The sequence below is a fragment of the Diabrotica undecimpunctata genome, chromosome 2 (genome assembly GCF_040954645.1).
Source record: "Diabrotica undecimpunctata isolate CICGRU chromosome 2, icDiaUnde3, whole genome shotgun sequence".
In the NCBI taxonomy this organism is placed as follows: domain Eukaryota; kingdom Metazoa; phylum Arthropoda; class Insecta; order Coleoptera; family Chrysomelidae; genus Diabrotica; species Diabrotica undecimpunctata.
The window spans coordinates 100,940,794-100,960,522 of NC_092804.1; the positions used below are offsets into that span (position 1 = coordinate 100,940,794).

General features: G+C 31.3%; 1 protein-coding gene across 1 annotated transcript in view; it reads right to left on the reverse strand.

The window, feature by feature from the left end:
• The window catches only part of mAChR-A (muscarinic Acetylcholine Receptor, A-type), a 229,925-nt gene extending 215,236 nt beyond the window's left edge, over window positions 1–14,689 (reverse strand). The window contains exon 1 of the mRNA XM_072523255.1: window positions 14,626–14,689. The gene's annotated coding sequence lies outside the window, so the exon portion shown is untranslated. The remainder of the gene's footprint in view (window positions 1–14,625) is intronic.
• Window positions 14,690–19,729: the final 5,040 nt, after the last annotated feature.

Genomic DNA, 19,729 nt, shown 5'->3' on the forward strand with positions numbered 1-19,729 from the left:
CAATTTTTGGAATAAAAATAAAAACTTTTGTTTAGATATCTTCGTTTTATATATGTATGTGATTTAAAAAATATTTATGAATTTTTTTTATGAATTTGAATATCTTAAAAATTACAAGTATCTTAATTTATCTTTTTTCGCTACTTTTCTGCTTGTTGAGGCTTTTCGTTTTGCGTTGAAACTACAAAGTTTAAAGTTCAAATGAAATAGATAAAAAATTTTGAAGACTAATACTTTGTCGAAACATTTACGAACCTTACCTGTCAAAAGCACTTTTTCCGAGAGAATATTAGGAAATATACCTAACCTTTTTTATCTGAGAAACCAATGCAGTGTGAAGGTTGCTTACATGCCGGCGTTTGTTTCCTTCAGTCTGTCTTAAGTTCTAGCTATAGCTGATAAGTTTGTGACAGATTCTTAATAAAGAAAAGAAAGCAAATAAAATTCATATATATATATATATATATATATATATATATATATATATATATATATATATATATATATATATATATTATATATATATATATATATATATATATATATATATATATATATATATATATATATATATATATATATATATATATATATATATATATATATATATATATATATATATATATATATATATATATATATATTATTGTGATATTTAAAGTCTTGGTGCGCCAAGCAATAATTAGCTAATTAATTTTTTTGATTAATTAAAATTATTTAAATGATATGATTATGACTCTATCACAATTTTTAATTCTTTTATCTCAGGGTTAAATTCGTGCTTCAATATCTAGGCTATTACATGTGAAAGGTAAGGTCCAGAGAATACCGGAATAATAAAAAACACATATGATCTAACACTATATATTGAAATAAAAATAATGAAACAATTCACACTCAAAGGTTTTCAATAAACAAATCTCATATAAGGATTCTCAAAATTTTGTTCTCCGTACGTGAACAATCAAAATTAATGGTACAAACAATATTAATTGAAATCTCAAAATCCCAAACTATTCTAACTCTCCTAATCAAAATATTTATATCCTTTCTCAATTACGTGTAAAAATTTTGTTATCAATAAAAGAAAAAAAAACTGCAGAAACAAAAATATCTCTCTCTGATGATGAGTGGTCCAAATCCTTGTTCCTTGTAGACTATATTATCTCCTCTCAACCGCTCCCTATGTAAACAGCAATCTTACACAGATTGTTGCAAGTATATCGTCCTTAATGATCTCCTTCAAAAGCACAAATCATTCAAATTATGATAGCCTTTCTCCTCTCGATAAACTGAATCTCTCGTTGGCCCGAGTGAAAAATGACTCTTGGAATATCTTCTCTTTACGATAAACTGAATCTCTCGTTGGCCTGAACAGTGACTCTTGGAATATAAGTAGAGAAATATGACTTACAAAATTTGGCTGCCTCAGCTTCTGTCAGATACACTAACTCCACAAAAACTCACTAACATTCCACTACTGCTTGCTACATTTCAGGAACCGCCAGAGAACAATCACCGTTCCTCTCACAGACTTGGAAACCAACTGATCTTTTTCTCTCTCCTCCTCAATCTCGCTAAACTTTTCCTACATACTTATCCCACCTTTTTCAATCTCCGCCAATCAAAACTCGTCACAATTCCCCCATTTTTCATTTCGATAACAAACAAATTTTTACCTATAATTATAAAATTTCCTAAAACTTATTTACAAATAATATTTTCTATAATTCTTAAAAACTAACAAAAACCTCTATCTAAAATCTCTTCTATTTGTCCCTAATCACTGCATTAATGTATTTTGGAAAACCCCGTTCAATTGTCTTTTTGTTTTCACTTAAAATTATGCGGGTCACTCAAGTATAACAAAGAAATAATTTATGCAAAGCTTACTTTTTTTTTGGTACAGGTAATTCAAGAAATTAATAACTCTCCTTCTTCGAAATGTTTGTTGGATATTATCCTACTTATCTGAATTATTTTAATGTTATTGAATTTTGAAATATTTTTAAACAAACCAATATTTTTCTCGATTTTTCATATCATAACAATATATATATATATATATATATATATATATATATATATATATATATATATATATATATATGAGATAGAGAGTTAGAAGACCCTGATGGTTTCCAGGGCAACAACTAACAATAACCGCGGAGGAAGCTACAGCTGCCTGGGGAAAGGAATGCCAGACGTTAAAATATTTGAAACAAATGCTTTTTGCAAGTAAATAGAGGTCATATGTGTCTCAGTAGTTATATTTTATCGAAACTGCTGTAACAATAATAACCTAAAATAAAGTTGGTGGCAACAAAAGAATTGGTATGGTGTGTTACGTAGATAATGCAGCAATTATGGCCGAATCAGAAGATGGTCTTCAGAGACAGCTCTTTCAGTTCTTTCAAAAAAGCTGCCAACTAAATGTGACAATTTCTACCAACAAAACTAAATCTATGACAATTAGCAAAAGATCCGCTCAGATGTAAGTTAGTGGTTGAGAACAACTTCATAGAACCGGTGATGCAAATCAGATATCTGGGCATAGATATATCAAGCACACACGACCCAGTAAAGGACCTAAGCAGTCAGATCAACAAAGCATCCGCATTGTCGGGATGTATGCGGGACATAATCTGGTCAAATCCCTATATGCGCACAGATAGTAAAATTAGAATCTACAAGACTTGCATACGACCGATCATGAGATATGGCATAGAAGTGCGCAAAGATACCAACAAAACGAAAGAGATGCTAAGGGTTCTCGACATGAAAACCCTAAAAGCAATAGTGGGCAAAACAAGAAGAGACAGGGTAAGAAATACAAACGTCAGAGAGCAGTGCAAAATTCAAGATATTGTGAGATGGGGAAGGCAGCGTAAGAGGATGTGGTAGAATTATGTAAGACGAATGGATGAGAATAGACTCCCAAAAATTGCCCTAGAAAACAACCCACCTAGTTCACGACCTCCCGTCCACCTAAAAGATGAAGGGATAGTTGGCAATCTACTTCCCAGGAAATTAACCAGAGGCAGCTTCAGAATTCAACAGATCTAAAGATCTCCAAGAAGTAGAAGAAGAAGAAGAAATTTGGTGAAAGTGTTGTAAACAAAAGTTTTCAGTGTTTTGTTATGTGTTTTTGTTCGTTTCTATCACCTGTCTTATAATGAATATATTATCTAGACACGATCTGGGCGTTTCGTAATTATATATATATATATATATATATATATATATATATATATATATATATATATATATATATATATATATATATATATATTTTTCTATTTCAAGATTTTTAAGGCGCTCTTCTTTTTCTCCTTTTTCATATATTTTTGTTTTATATATCCAATGTCGTCGGTTTTGAGGATAATATAGATTTAGATACATTTTATTGTGACAAACGCTCTATATTTTTTCATTCTACTTTGCGTATATTTGTATCGTCACCTTTCAGCTCAAAAAAGTCATGTATTGAGTTACATATCTTAAAATAACAAAACTAGTCAACAATTTTTGGAATAAAAATAAAAACTTTTGTTTAGATATCTTCGTTTTATATATGTATGTGATTTAAAAAATATTTATGAATTTTTTTTATGAATTTGAATATCTTAAAAATTACAAGTATCTTAATTTATCTTTTTTCGCTACTTTTCTGCTTGTTGAGGCTTTTCGTTTTGCGTTGAAACTACAAAGTTTAAAGTTCAAATGAAATAGATAAAAAATTTGAAGACTAATACTTTGTCGAAACATTTACGAACCTTACCTGTCAAAAGCACTTTTTCTGAGAGAATATTAGGAAATATACCTAACCTTTTTTATCTGAGAAACCAATGCAGTGTGAAGGTTGCTTACATGCCGGCGTTTGTTTCCTTCAGTCTGTCTTAAGTTCTAGCTATAGCTGATAAGTTTGTGACAGATTCTTAATAAAGAAAAGAAAGCAAATAAAATTCATATATATATATATATATATATATATATATATATATATATATATATATTATATATATATATATATATATATATATATATATATATATATATATATATATATATATATATATATATATATATATATATATATATATATTATTGTGATATTTAAAGTCTTGGTGCGCCAAGCAATAATTAGCTAATTAATTTTTTTGATTAATTAAAATTATTTAAATGATATGATTATGACTCTATCACAATTTTTAATTCTTTTATCTCAGGGTTAAATTCGTGCTTCAATATCTAGGCTATTACATGTGAAAGGTAAGGTCCAGAGAATACCGGAATAATAAAAAACACATATGATCTAACACTATATATTGAAATAAAAATAATGAAACAATTCACACTCAAAGGTTTTCAATAAACAAATCTCATATAAGGATTCTCAAATTTTGTTCTCCGTACGTGAACAATCAAAATTAATGGTACAAACAATATTAATGAAATCTCAAAATCCCAAACTATTCTAACTCTCCTAATCAAAATATTTATATCCTTTCTCAATTACGTGTAAAAATTTTGTTATCAATAAAAGAAAAAAAAACTGCAGAAACAAAAATATCTCTCTCTGAGATGAGTGGTCCAAATCCTTGTTCCTTGTAGACTATATTATCTCCTCTCAACCGCTCCCTATGTAAACAGCAATCTTACACAGATTGTTGCAAGTATATCGTCCTTAATGATCTCCTTCAAAAGCACAAATCATTCAAATTATGATAGCCTTTCTCCTCTCGATAAACTGAATCTCTCGTTGGCCCGAGTGAAAAATGACTCTTGGAATATCTTCTCTTTACGATAAACTGAATCTCTCGTTGGCCTGAACAGTGACTCTTGGAATATAAGTAGAGAAATATGACTTACAATATTTTGCTGCCTCAGCTTCTGTCAGATACACTAACTCCACAAAAACTCACTAACATTCCACTACTGCTTGCTACATTTCAGGAACCGCCAGAGAACAATCACCGTTCCTTTCACAGACTTGGAAACCAACTGATCTTTTTCTCTCTCCTCCTCAATCTCGCTAAACTTTTCCTACATACTTATCCCACCTTTTTCAATCTCCGCCAATCAAAACTCGTCACAATTCCCCCATTTTTCATTTCGATAACAAACAAATTTTTACCTATAATTATAAAATTTCCTAAAACTTATTTACAAATAATATTTTCTATAATTCTTAAAAACTAACAAAAACCTCTATCTAAAATCTCTTCTATTTGTCCCTAATCACTGCATTAATGTATTTTGGAAAACCCCGTTCAATTGTCTTTTTGTTTTCACTTAAAATTATGCGGGTCACTCAAGTATAACAAAGAAATAATTTATGCAAAGCTTACTTTTTTTTTGGTACAGGTAATTCAAGAAATTAATAACTCTCCTTCTTCGAAATGTTTGTTGGATATTATCCTACTTATCTGAATTATTTTAATGTTATTGAATTTTGAAATATTTTTAAACAAACCAATATTTTTCTCGATTTTTCATATCATAACAATATATATATATATATATATATATATATATATATATATATATATATATATATATATATATATATGAGATAGAGAGTTAGAAGACCCTGATGGTTTCCAGGGCAACAACTAACAATAACCGCGGAGGAAGCTACAGCTGCCTGGGGAAAGGAATGCCAGACGTTAAAATATTTGAAACAAATGCTTTTTGCAAGTAAATAGAGGTCATATGTGTCTCAGTAGTTATATTTTATCGAAACTGCTGTAACAATAATAACCTAAAATAAAGTTGGTGGCAACAAAAGAATTGGTATGGTGTGTTACGTAGATAATGCAGCAATTATGGCCGAATCAGAAGATGGTCTTCAGAGACAGCTCTTTCAGTTCTTTCAAAAAAGCTGCCAACTAAATGTGACAATTTCTACCAACAAAACTAAATCTATGACAATTAGCAAAAGATCCGCTCAGATGTAAGTTAGTGGTTGAGAACAACTTCATAGAACCGGTGATGCAAATCAGATATCTGGGCATAGATATATCAAGCACACACGACCCAGTAAAGGACCTAAGCAGTCAGATCAACAAAGCATCCGCATTGTCGGGATGTATGCGGGACATAATCTGGTCAAATCCCTATATGCGCACAGATAGTAAAATTAGAATCTACAAGACTTGCATACGACCGATCATGAGATATGGCATAGAAGTGCGCAAAGATACCAACAAAACGAAAGAGATGCTAAGGGTTCTCGACATGAAAACCCTAAAAGCAATAGTGGGCAAAACAAGAAGAGACAGGGTAAGAAATACAAACGTCAGAGAGCAGTGCAAAATTCAAGATATTGTGAGATGGGGAAGGCAGCGTAAGAGGATGTGGTAGAATTATGTAAGACGAATGGATGAGAATAGACTCCCAAAAATTGCCCTAGAAAACAACCCACCTAGTTCACGACCTCCCGTCCACCTAAAAGATGAAGGGATAGTTGGCAATCTACTTCCCAGGAAATTAACCAGAGGCAGCTTCAGAATTCAACAGATCTAAAGATCTCCAAGAAGTAGAAGAAGAAGAAGAAATTTGGTGAAAGTGTTGTAAACAAAAGTTTTCAGTGTTTTGTTATGTGTTTTTGTTCGTTTCTATCACCTGTCTTATAATGAATATATTATCTAGACACGATCTGGGCGTTTCGTAATTATATATATATATATATATATATATATATATATATATATATATATATATATATATATATATTTTTCTATTTCAAGATTTTTAAGGCGCTCTTCTTTTTCTCCTTTTTCATATATTTTTGTTTTATATATCCAATGTCGTCGGTTTTGAGGATAATATAGATTTAGATACATTTTATTGTGACAAACGCTCTATATTTTTTCATTCTACTTTGCGTATATTTGTATCGTCACCTTTCAGCTCAAAAAAGTCATGTATTGAGTTACACATCTTAAAATAACAAAACTAGTCAACAATTTTTGGAATAAAAATAAAAACTTTTGTTTAGATATCTTCGTTTTATATATGTATGTGATTTAAAAAATATTTATGAATTTTTTTTATGAATTTGAATATCTTAAAAATTACAAGTATCTTAATTTATCTTTTTTCGCTACTTTTCTGCTTGTTGAGGCTTTTCGTTTTGCGTTGAAACTACAAAGTTTAAAGTTCAAATGAAATAGATAAAAAATTTTGAAGACTAATACTTTGTCGAAACATTTACGAACCTTACCTGTCAAAAGCACTTTTTCCGAGAGAATATTAGGAAATATACCTAACCTTTTTTATCTGAGAAACCAATGCAGTGTGAAGGTTTCTTACATGCCGGCGTTTGTTTCCTTCAGTCTGTCTTAAGTTCTAGCTATAGCTGATAAGTTTGTGACAGATTCTTAATAAAGAAAAGAAAGCAAATAAAATTCATATATATATATATATATATATATATATATATATATATATATATATATATTATATATATATATATATATATATATATATATATATATATATATATATATATATATATTATTGTGATATTTAAAGTCTTGGTGCGCCAAGCAATAATTAGCTAATTAATTTTTTTGATTAATTAAAATTATTTAAATGATATGATTATGACTCTATCACAATTTTTAATTCTTTTATCTCAGGGTTAAATTCGTGCTTCAATATCTAGGCTATTACATGTGAAAGGTAAGGTCCAGAGAATACCGGAATAATAAAAAACACATATGATCTAACACTATATATTGAAATAAAAATAATGAAACAATTCACACTCAAAGGTTTTCAATAAACAAATCTCATATAAGGATTCTCAAAATTTTGTTCTTCGTACGTGAACAATCAAAATTAATGGTACAAACAATATTAATTGAAATCTCAAAATCCCAAACTATTCTAACTCTCCTAATCAAAATATTTATATCCTTTCTCAATTACGTGTAAAAATTTTGTTATCAATAAAAGAAAAAAAAACTGCAGAAACAAAAATATCTCTCTCTGATGATGAGTGGTCCAAATCCTTGTTCCTTGTAGACTATATTATCTCCTCTCAACCGCTCCCTATGTAAACAGCAATCTTACACAGATTGTTGCAAGTATATCGTCCTTAATGATCTCCTTCAAAAGCACAAATCATTCAAATTATGATAGCCTTTCTCCTCTCGATAAACTGAATCTCTCGTTGGCCCGAGTGAAAAATGACTCTTGGAATATCTTCTCTTTACGATAAACTGAATCTCTCGTTGGCCTGAACAGTGACTCTTGAAATATAAGTAGAGAAATATGACTTACAATATTTTGCTGCTTCAGCCTCTGTCAGATACACTAACTCCACAAAAACTCACTAACATTCCACTACTGCTTGCTACATTTCAGGAACCGCCAGAGAACAATCACCGTTCCTCTCACAGACTTGGAAACCAACTGATCTTTTTCTCTCTCCTCCTCAATCTCGCTAAACTTTTTCCTACATACTTATCCCACCTTTTTCAATCTCCGCCAATCAAAACTCGTCACAATTCCCCCATTTTTCATTTCGATAACAAACAAATTTTTACCTATAATTATAAAATATTGAAAATAGCTTTGGCAATAATATTAACAACATTAGACTTAATGTAGCTTGTAGATCAGCCCTAACAATTAATAATCTTTATTCTAAGATAAAAGATAAGACTCCCATAGATAGGCTTAGTAATATTGTCTACAACATTCCATGTCTCTCTTGCAACAATTCCTACATCGGTCAAACATCTCAATTATTGAAATCACGTATTACACTACACAAAAGTGATTCTCGACTTCACCCTGACCGTTGTGCATTAGCCAAACATGTCCATTCCACTGGTCATCTCATGGACTATACTAACACCACAATTCTCCACCGTGAAAACAATAAATCTAAAAGAGAGTTCATTGAAATGTCTTATATTTTCCTTAACGATTTCTCCATTAATGTTAAGAGTGACATCAAGAATCTAAGCGATATATACCACCTGTTACTTAAATCAGATACCAAGAACAATACTATATCACAGATTACTAACTTGACTGATATATCCATTAACAACTAACATACCTTTATAATTAATTTTCATTAACAAAAAATATATAACATTCCCTTGCTTTTCTTAGATACGTCTCAATAAGATTCAATAATACATGAACAATATAATATAATTAAATAAAGAAAATCAAAATAATATTTCCCTTTACTGGGATTTAAATTCATTCGTTTTTTACCAATGAACCTTAACGACATAAAGATTCATACCAACTAATAATGAAGTTGTCAGCGCTTGCGTTCTGGCTTAAACAGAACCTCACATTTAACTATCTAAAAATCAAAAATTTAGTTATTGCCGACATTTCAAAGAATTACCTCCTTTTAAATGTAGTTGCATTGGGTTTTTCGATTAACCTTGGGTAAGCCTTTACGTGTCAAGTTCGAAGCTACCATACATTTCAATCCTTATAAAAAACTTTTTTTGCACATAGTAACAAAAAACACCACTATGTTACTAGCAAAGTTTTTTAATATTCTAACTCTACAATTCTAAGTTACGGTAAGATCAATAATGTTTTAATAGATAATATATGGTAGCTAATTATAATTTATTCTCTTTCAGCCCTGAAGAAGCCAAATTAATTCTCTTTGGCGAAAACGTTCGGCGAAACAATTGATACACATTAGAGTATTTCTTGCAGATTTCCCCAATATTTAAGAGTTTACTATATATATACATATATATATATATATATACATATATATAATATATATATATATATATATATATATACATGTATATATATATTATATATATACAAGAAATACTGGATATTATTGACTGTCGATATAAACAGACAACACAGTTTATTAGGGCTGCAGTCAGTAGGTTCGGCCGGGATGTTATAGAAACACTCTTTTGACTTTTGGTCGAGCTTTCGAATTCTTTTATTCCTTCTTCAAGACATAGTCGTTGAGATTATTTGTCTACAGCTACGACACTCAACATTAAAAACACACATATAAAATATAACATTTAAAATAATGGACAATATACATTTTAAAATTTAGTTGGAAAGTTAAAATTTTGTTAGTGACATCTTTTCATGGTGTGTTTTGACTCTTGACTCCCAGTATGATGATGACTTGATGACCTCTTAGATATACTCATCCCTGTTCTTCCATTTAAAATACCCTTCCTAAAGAAATATGTCGACGATATAATCTTAGCCCTACCAAAAGACATGATTAATGAACTCTTATACATTTTTAACGACTTCGACCGACATATAAAATTTACAGTTAAAACAGAAGACAAACATCAGTCAATCCCATTCCTTGACACCAAACTAATACGTAACAATAACAACATAATAACAACAGGTTGGTATATTAAACCTATTAGTTCCGGAAGATACATTAACTATTGGTCATATCATAAGCATAGCACAAAAATTAATCTTATAAAACAAATGAAAAACAGAATTTTACAGATTGCAGATCAATCACTCTATTATAAAAACCTAAAAATCCTTCATCAGCTCTTTCTAGACAATTCATACCCAAACACATTACTTACTAAAATACTATTCAACACAACAAATGATACATTATCTGTAACACAAACCATCTCTAACCACACACCACAAAACACTACACCTACACTAGACACAACCCCTAACACTAATTTAACTCCTTTTAAATACCTTAAATTACCCTTCATACAAGACTTAACACCGAAACTTACATGAATTTTCAAATCAGTTGACGACAACATAAAAATCGCTAATTACACAGTGTTAAACATTAATTCGATATTCACCAAACTAAAAGATAAAACACCTACTGATCAATTATCTAATACAGTCTATCGTATCCCGTGCGGAAGTTGTAACAAACAATATATGGATATTTTATCATCATATTCAATCACTCAAATGGATAATTTAATAAATAAGAAATCAGATGTTGAACATCTGAGTGAGATTTATGCTTATTTATTACACATCGAAAAACAAACATTATAAATAGACACATATAACTATTAAATAATTAATACAACACATAATGTAATTTCAAAAATTTTTTCAACTATAACACACCTTACAGTAAATATTAATCAAATAAACAACTACTACGTCAAACACCATGGAACTAATCATCTTCACAAAAGTCAATTAATAACATTCGATATTTGATAGTTCTAGTACTTAACCTTAATGACATTTACCGAACTAAACGTTGTGTCTGTTTTATTTTTAATTTAAATTGTATTTGTTTCCTATATTTTAATTTGTAATCAACATCAACTACAATCAACATTATTCCAACAAAAAAATTTTTACTTGATGGTATTAAAATAAATCGCACTGCCATTAACCTCAATTAAGTAAGTATATAAACAACAAACTATTATTAAATTGTTTTTTACCATGTTTTAAATAATTGTAGCTCTCATCTGATAATGCCAATGAAAATTGGCGAAATATAATGAATTGTTAAACAGAGTACACTTGGCTTTTAATCAGCTGTATACCCAATTAACCTCAACCCCCCTTTTTCATCTACCAGTTCAGCTGTTATTTTAGAGGATATATATATATATATATATATATATATATATATATATATATATATATATATAATAAGACAATAAATAAACAGTTTTCGATTAATATTACAAGTTTATTTGTAATTTACAAGCCATCGTCAATAAAACCAAATTCTCTACTTAATAATTATTAGCGCCAGTTGGTATGACATCATTTATGCTAGTCCTGGAACCTCTCCCTTTTACATCCAGACTAATTTACACAATCGTTTTACGTCTATTTTCTCTTTGTATCCCGTATATTTATGTTTAAGAGTTAATCAACCCGACGTTACTCAAGTCCCAGCTGGATACGTTTGCTAGTTACGGTTATTTCCTCAATATTTATTTTGTGTGTCGTTTAGAGAGTGGTTCCTAAAAACATCTTTTCAAAGGAATATAAAAATCCAATTAATAGTATATATATATATATATATATATATATATATATATATATATATATATATATATATATATATATATATATATATATATACAAACAACACAGATTATTAGGGCTGTAGTCAGAACGTTTGGCCGGGATGTTACAGAAACACTCTTTTGACTTTTAGTCTAGCTTTCGGAATTGTTTTATTCCTTTTTCAAGACACTGTAATTAGAAGAATGTGTAAATATTTACAATATATCACAAATTGTCGGTGCATCTTACTAGTCGTTGAGATTATTTATATAAAGCTATGACACTCAACATTAATAACACACATATAAAATATAACATATAAAATAATGAACAGAATACATTTTAAATTTAGTTAATGATGGTAAAACTTCGTTTGTGACATCTTTTAATGGTGTGTTTTAACTGATCCATAGAGAACAGAAAGAAAAAACAAAAATAGTATGATTAAAATCTATATGTATTTCTTATATATATATATATATATATATATATATATATATATATATAAATATATATATATATATATATATATATATATATATATATAGACCAGGCAGATAAAAGGAGCTAACAGTATAAGCAAAGAAGCGCTAAATAAAATAAATAAGATGATCATCTAAGGAAAGGCACTTGAGAAAGGACACTCTGGCCGAAACAGCTGTAGTGGTAGTAATTTAAAATAAATTCTGTGAAAGTGTTGAAAACAAAAGTTTTCAGTCTTTTATATGTAACATTTTTAGAGATACAATTATTTAAACAACTAAATCGTAAATAACAAATTATCTGACAAACAAATTTGTTATTGTTAATAAAAGATTATCTGATACACTTGATAATTCGATTCTACGCACGAAAAAACATAAAAAACGTCAAGGTACCGAGAAGACATAAAAGTGCATACTCAACCCTAGACTCTACCTCTAGACTCCTAGACTAGTAACTGCACTTTTTACACAAAATTTTAAAAGCACTACTGACTATTGGTATATAGAACAATCATGCAACATTTATTTGCGAAATGTTTTTTTTACATAGTAATCTTGAAAATTAATGCGAGCAAAAAATTTTACGTGTGTCGGTTTTTTTGAACGCCTTTGATGGGGCCTGCAAAGTGTCCAAACATAAACCCCATTGAACATACATGGGATGTGCTCTTCAGAAATGTTCATGTCCGAAAAAATCCTCCTAGAACCCATAATAAAATTACAATTGCCTGTAGGGAAGAATGTGAGAATCTGCGACGTGAAATGGTTAGTCGACTTGTAAGAGCTATTCTTAGAGCTCGAATTCAGACTAGCATCGATGCCCGTGGTGAAATTATACACACTTTACACTACATGATTTATCATGTGATTTGTCATATGATTTGATCATAAAGTGAAATTTACATGTTTACACTGTGTGATTTGTCATATGATTTTGTCATAAGCACTGTCATGCGGCTCGTCATAGCTTGTCACAGGAGAATAGGACGGTACCTATTTCGCATGATAAAATCATATGATTTTCGGTAATAATACGGGTAACACCAACATATTTAAATATCCCGCCTTATTCTTATGTCAATTCAGCGACATTCCCTTACCAAGAGACAACATTCTTTATTATTTATTTATTTTTTGTTTGTTGCATTGATATTGAACCTATTATCCAATGTGTGCTATTGTATCGTATTTTTCTTTTATTATTTATTTAGTTTATTTTATTCTTAGTTTAGTGTTTATAGTCTTCTTAGTCATACTTTTAGTTAGTTTCTTTATTAATTATTTTTAATTTGGTATAATATCAACACTAAATTTGATATACCCTGTCCCACGATTTCTTCGTAAGAGCCACCTGCAAGCCAAAGACGTCTGATCTTTTTCTTCTTACTGCTGTAATCTGTACGCAGTTGTTGCCGGCGTGTTATTATTAAAAGTTGGGAAGTCAATGCAATCAAACGATTTATTTTCCATTATAATGGTTTAAAAATCTAATAGTTGATACCTATACTGTGTCTAATATCTCTATGACCATAAACAAAAGAAAAATCAAGAAAACCTCACTTATTGTCACTCATATCATAAGTCATAACTTATCATGCAGTGTAAACACGATTTTTTAAAACATCATAGAAACGAGGAATCATAACAAATCTCATATGCTATTGTCATATGATAAAATCATGTAATGTAAAGTCTACTTTACACGATTTAAAAATTGTTAAATACATTTTAATTAAAAATATTTTTTAATTTTTTAATTTTTTATTCATTAAAAAAAACAGTACCTTTTTTAAAACAAAAAGTATCTATCAACGTTATGATATTTTTTTCATAAACGATGTATAATACTAGTTTCTGAAAATATTTAATAATAGCGAAAATTTTGGGTAATGCATAACATTTGAAACTATGTGTATTGTATGTATAATTTTCCATCAACAAAATCAATTTATTATATGTATCATATATTTCTCCGTTAACCACAGTAAAATAGACAAATACCATGTTAATTAAGACTTAATGGCTATTACTGGTAAAGAAAACCGAAAAATGTGGGTTTAACGGAAAATGAAAAGGCGAAAATAAAAATTGCATCAAACTTGATAAATAAAAGTTAACTTACAGGTTCTAAGTGGCTTCGTATAGGAATTTTGGGATTTCTGTGGCATATACATCTTCCGTTACCTGTAAAAAACTACTAATTAGTTGAAATACTGGCAAACATTACATTGATTATGTTAGCGAATTTGCCAAAAAATTGTATATGAATTGTATACGTAGTATGATTGCTATGCCATTTATCATTTATCACTGTAGAAAATTGTTGATATATATATATATATATATATATATACGTATATATATATATATATATATATATATATATATATATATATATATATATATATATATATATATATACACGAAGTAACAAGAAGTCCAGAGACCTCTCTCTGATAGTAAAGTAGGTGAACCGCAAATTCAAAGCCTCTTACTAGAGAGTTTTAACGACGCTAGAAGTATCCTTTTACTTCAACATGCATCTACGATTCACTTTTAAAAATTACTATCTTCTTAACTCTTTACGTAGAGAAAGACGTTTAAATGAAAATAATATATATGTAATAATATATATATATATATATATATATATATATAGATATATATATATATATATATATATATATATATATATATATATATATATTAAGAAGATATAATATACTCAACATCTCTGTTTAAAGGCTGGTCAAATCCTCTAGTGTATGCGTATCAAAACCTAAGCGGAATTATTGCGTGACGAGAAGAGAACTTCTAGCAGAAGTGAAATCAGTGGAGCACTTTTACCAATACCTCTATGGAAGGAAGTTTTTAATCCGAACCGACCATGCAGCCCTTAAGTGCTTGATGCAGTTTAAGAATCCAGAGGGTCAGATAGCCAGATGGATCGAACGACTCCAAGAATACTGTTTCAAAATTGAGCACCGGGTCGGAGTTAGCCACAAAAACGCTGATTCTCTTTCCAGAAGGCCATGCCCAGCAGAGTGTTCCCACTGCAACACAACGGAGTCCAAGGAAGCAGCAGTGCTAAGAACAACGATGGTCAACGACGATTAGACGCCTACTAAGATAAGGGAAGAACAAGAGAGAGATCCAGTTATACAGAAAATTCGAAAATGGAAAGAGGAAAACCGTCGACCACCTTGGCAAGAAATATTAAACCTATGCTCAGTAGTTAAGACGTAATGGGTCCAGTGGGAGCGGTTCAGAGAAGAAAAAACAGCTGGTGATCCCAAAGAGCAGAATAGCCAGAGTACCTCGTCAGTTACACGACAGTCCATCAGGAGGGTATTTCGGAGTAAAGAAAACCATTCAGCGAATTCGGGAACGGTTTTATTGAATGAACAGTTCCGACGACGTAGAGGACTGGTGTAAGAAATGTACTATTTGTGCTACGAGTAACGGGCCTCACCGAAAAAGGAGAGCTCCTATGAGACAATATAATGTTCGAAGCCCGTTTGAAAGAATAGCTTTGAACATCGCTGGGCCATTTCCAGAAAGTGACAATGGAGGCAAGTACATGTTAGTAATAATGAATTACGTCACTAAGTGGGTCGAGATTTACGCACTTCCAGACCAGAAGGCCGCCACCGTTGTAGATAAGTTAATCCAAGAATATATCAGCCGATTTTGATTGCCTTTGGAGATCCATAGTGACCAAGGAAGGAATTTCGAAAGCGATCTATTCCAAGGAATATGTGATACACTAGGCATGGAAAAAACAAGAACTACAGCGTATCATCCGCAATCGGATGGCATGGTAGAACGGATGAATAGGACAGTTGGCAAGTATTTGACAAAGATGGTTTCCGATAATCAGCTAGACTAAGACCAATATCTTCCGTTCTTCACAATGGCCTACAGATCTGCTGTTCACGAATCAACAGGCCAGACACCAGCCAGAGTCCTAATCGGACGCGAGATGCGATTATCTTGTGATCTAGAGTTTGGGTGTCGACCTGGAGAAGATGTAGCAGATGAAGATTATGTGATGGAATTACGAAGAAGAATGGACAATGTACACGAGTTGGTCCGTTCCCATCTTCAGATCGCTAGCGACCGAATGAAGAAACGGTACGATACGCAAGCCGAAAAGGGGTGCTTTAAGAAGAACGACAAAGTTTGGCTCCATAATCCCAAAAAGCGAAAAGGTTGTTCTCCCAACTTGCAGCAGTTTTGTAAAGGTCCATACCTCATTATGGAGAAGATCAACGATGTCATCTACCGAATAAGCAAGATTCCGAGGGGAAAGGGCCGATGATAGTACACGATAACCGGCTGGCGTCTTTCGAATCTGACCTCGACGTAGATGAAGAAGTGGAAGTAAACCAAGTCCAAGATGTATCTGACCTCACGTTTGAGGAATTCATGGGTACCTATGGAGGTACCGGTAAAGCAAGACATGATGTTACCACTAAAAAAAGGCAAGATCTATTCTCGCTTTCCGATGACTACTCACTGGCCCTTACCATCCCGGCCAGTATCAAAGACGCACCAGGGTTGGCATCCGTCTTTCGAAGGAAGTTCGGTCAAGTTGCAGAACTTCAATGCCAAGTGCCAGCTAGCGAGAAAGCCTTGAAACTCCAAGATGCATCACGTTATCTTTTCTACCTGGTAACAAAAGACACTGCCCGTGACCAACCTACCTACCGAGATGTATGGGAAGCCTTACTTCAATTGAGAGAGCACGTACTAGAGTCCGACGTGCAAAAGTTAGCCATGCCAAAGTTGGAGTGCCGCCAATTAGATTGAAGGGTTATCCGAAATATGGTCGAGGACATCTTTAAAGATACCGAAGTCTAGGTGTTAGTCTTATGCAATCCGCATAGTTACTGGTGCGGAGAGAAGACCGATAAATATTGTGAGTCAGAAAACTGTAAACATATTATTTCTATTTCTATTCTATTCTAGTAAGTTCGCCGCTCAGCTGGAAAACCCGTCTGCCTTCCATCCTTTTCGATGTGGTTCGCCATCCGAATTCGAAGGCATTCTCGATTAACGGCATTTTATATTTAAAGAGGGAATTTTGTTTAGGACAGTTAGTCTTAAAAATAATATCGCGCCAAGTTTCGAATTGTAATGCGTATTATAATAAATGTAAATAAATTATATAATTATTAGTGTGAAATAAATTAGTTATATTGTACAAATAAAGACTTTAAATAAACTTGTAAGTGTTATAAATGTAGAAACTTTGATAATAAATAAAGACAATACATTAGATTAATAAAAATTCTACAATAACATTCTTTATGCTGACGACACCATCATTATCGCTAAAAGTGAAACAAACCTGCAGACGTTTCTAAACTCAATCTGTGATATTGGGGAACAGTTTGGTTTTAAAATAAACATAAAGAAAACAAAAACCATGCTCATCAGTAAGAGCGGCAAAGTCATTAAAGGATCCAGATAAAAAAATTAAGATATTGAGCAAGTGGACAAAATGAAATACTTAGGAGATTACGGAAGATCTGAATCCGAAATCAGAAATTCGCTCAAGAATAGAGCAATCAAGAGCAGCCTTTTTGAAGATGAGGAGTTTTCTGAGTAATCAAAGACTCAACCTGCAACTCCGATATCGGATGATAAAATGTTATATCCTCTATATTCTTCTTTATGGTGTCAAAGTCTGGAATGTTGACTTAATGAGAAAACTGGAAGCTTTTGAGATGTGGCTTTTTAGGAGAATTTTGAAGATACCATGGACCGATCATAACGAAGTGGTTTTGCATAGAATTGAAAGAGACAAAGAACTTTTGACCACCATTAAAAGGCGAAAGACAGGGATATTTGGAGCACATACTGAGAAATCATATGTACGAGTTTTTGCACCTGATTATGAAGGGTAAAATCGAAAGAAAAAGGGGTCCTGGTAGACGACAAATATCCTGGCTGAAAAACATTCGCGACTGAAACGGGTTAAACACACAGAAGCTGGTAGGAAAAATAAAAGATGATGACATAATGAGCAAAGTCATGGAGAAAATAGTTAATAAAAAATTAGTATGAATGTTAAAAGAAAATCACCTACTGGTTAATGAGCAGGGTGGATTTTGAAAACGAACTACTACTGATAATTTCATTGCACCCTTCAATGCACCCATTTCAACCACTGCACCTTTAATGAGATATCAAGCAAACGGCACCCCTGAAGCATCTGTAATAAGTGCAACGCTATTTTAATTACCATGAATAAGATTATACCATCAAACTCTAGCTGAGTTCGTGGCAGATTATATGAAGATGATCTGGTGTTAATGTTTTCAGGGAAAATATTTTCTCAGTTCAGCGTCACTTACAAACCACACTTCACGAACTTGAAAACTGGTCAAAGGAAACAGGATTTCAGTTTTCACTTAGCAAATCAAAGTGTTTGTTATTTACAAAGAAACGTGATCCGATTAAACCACAGCTTAAATTTTACAACTTAATCCTAACTAAATCCCACATGGAAAAAACATATACTACATATTAAAAAAAGCATGCGAAAATGGAATAAATCCTATAAAAACTCTATCTAATAAAAACTATGGAGTGGACTACAAATGCTTAATCCTTGATTATAAAACCATAATAAAATTTGAAATAGATCACGGTTCCATGTATGTGTATCTGCCAAAGAATTCTTATTACATCACCTTGACGATATTTAAACTACCGCATTTAGAATAGCCAAAGGAGCATTTCGAACTAGTCCATCAGAAAGTTTAAGTGGAGAAACTGGAGAGGCACCACTTAAATAGAGAAGGATGCATTTAAATCTCACATTTGCATTTGCTGCCTTATTCTAATCCAAACAATTCAACTAGAAATAACATATTCACTGATCGTTTTAAAAACTTATATACAAAAAATAGGAATGCGAAACCACTATCCTACGGAAAAATTAGGCAAACTCTCATGGCTTTACAAATTCCGATACCAAATACCTATTTCAACTTCATAAGAATTTCTCCTCCTTGGATAATAAGCATTTCTCAACCCGACACATCCTTAAATATCTTAAACAACGATACTCCCCACTCATTAATAAAAAATAATTTCACTAACAAACTTGCCTTACTGAAGTTGAGGCAGCTCTTGTTACTTTAAATATTACACTTGAGTATACACTACTCATAAAATAAGCCATCTACCAAGCTCTCACTCATATTAACACCGGT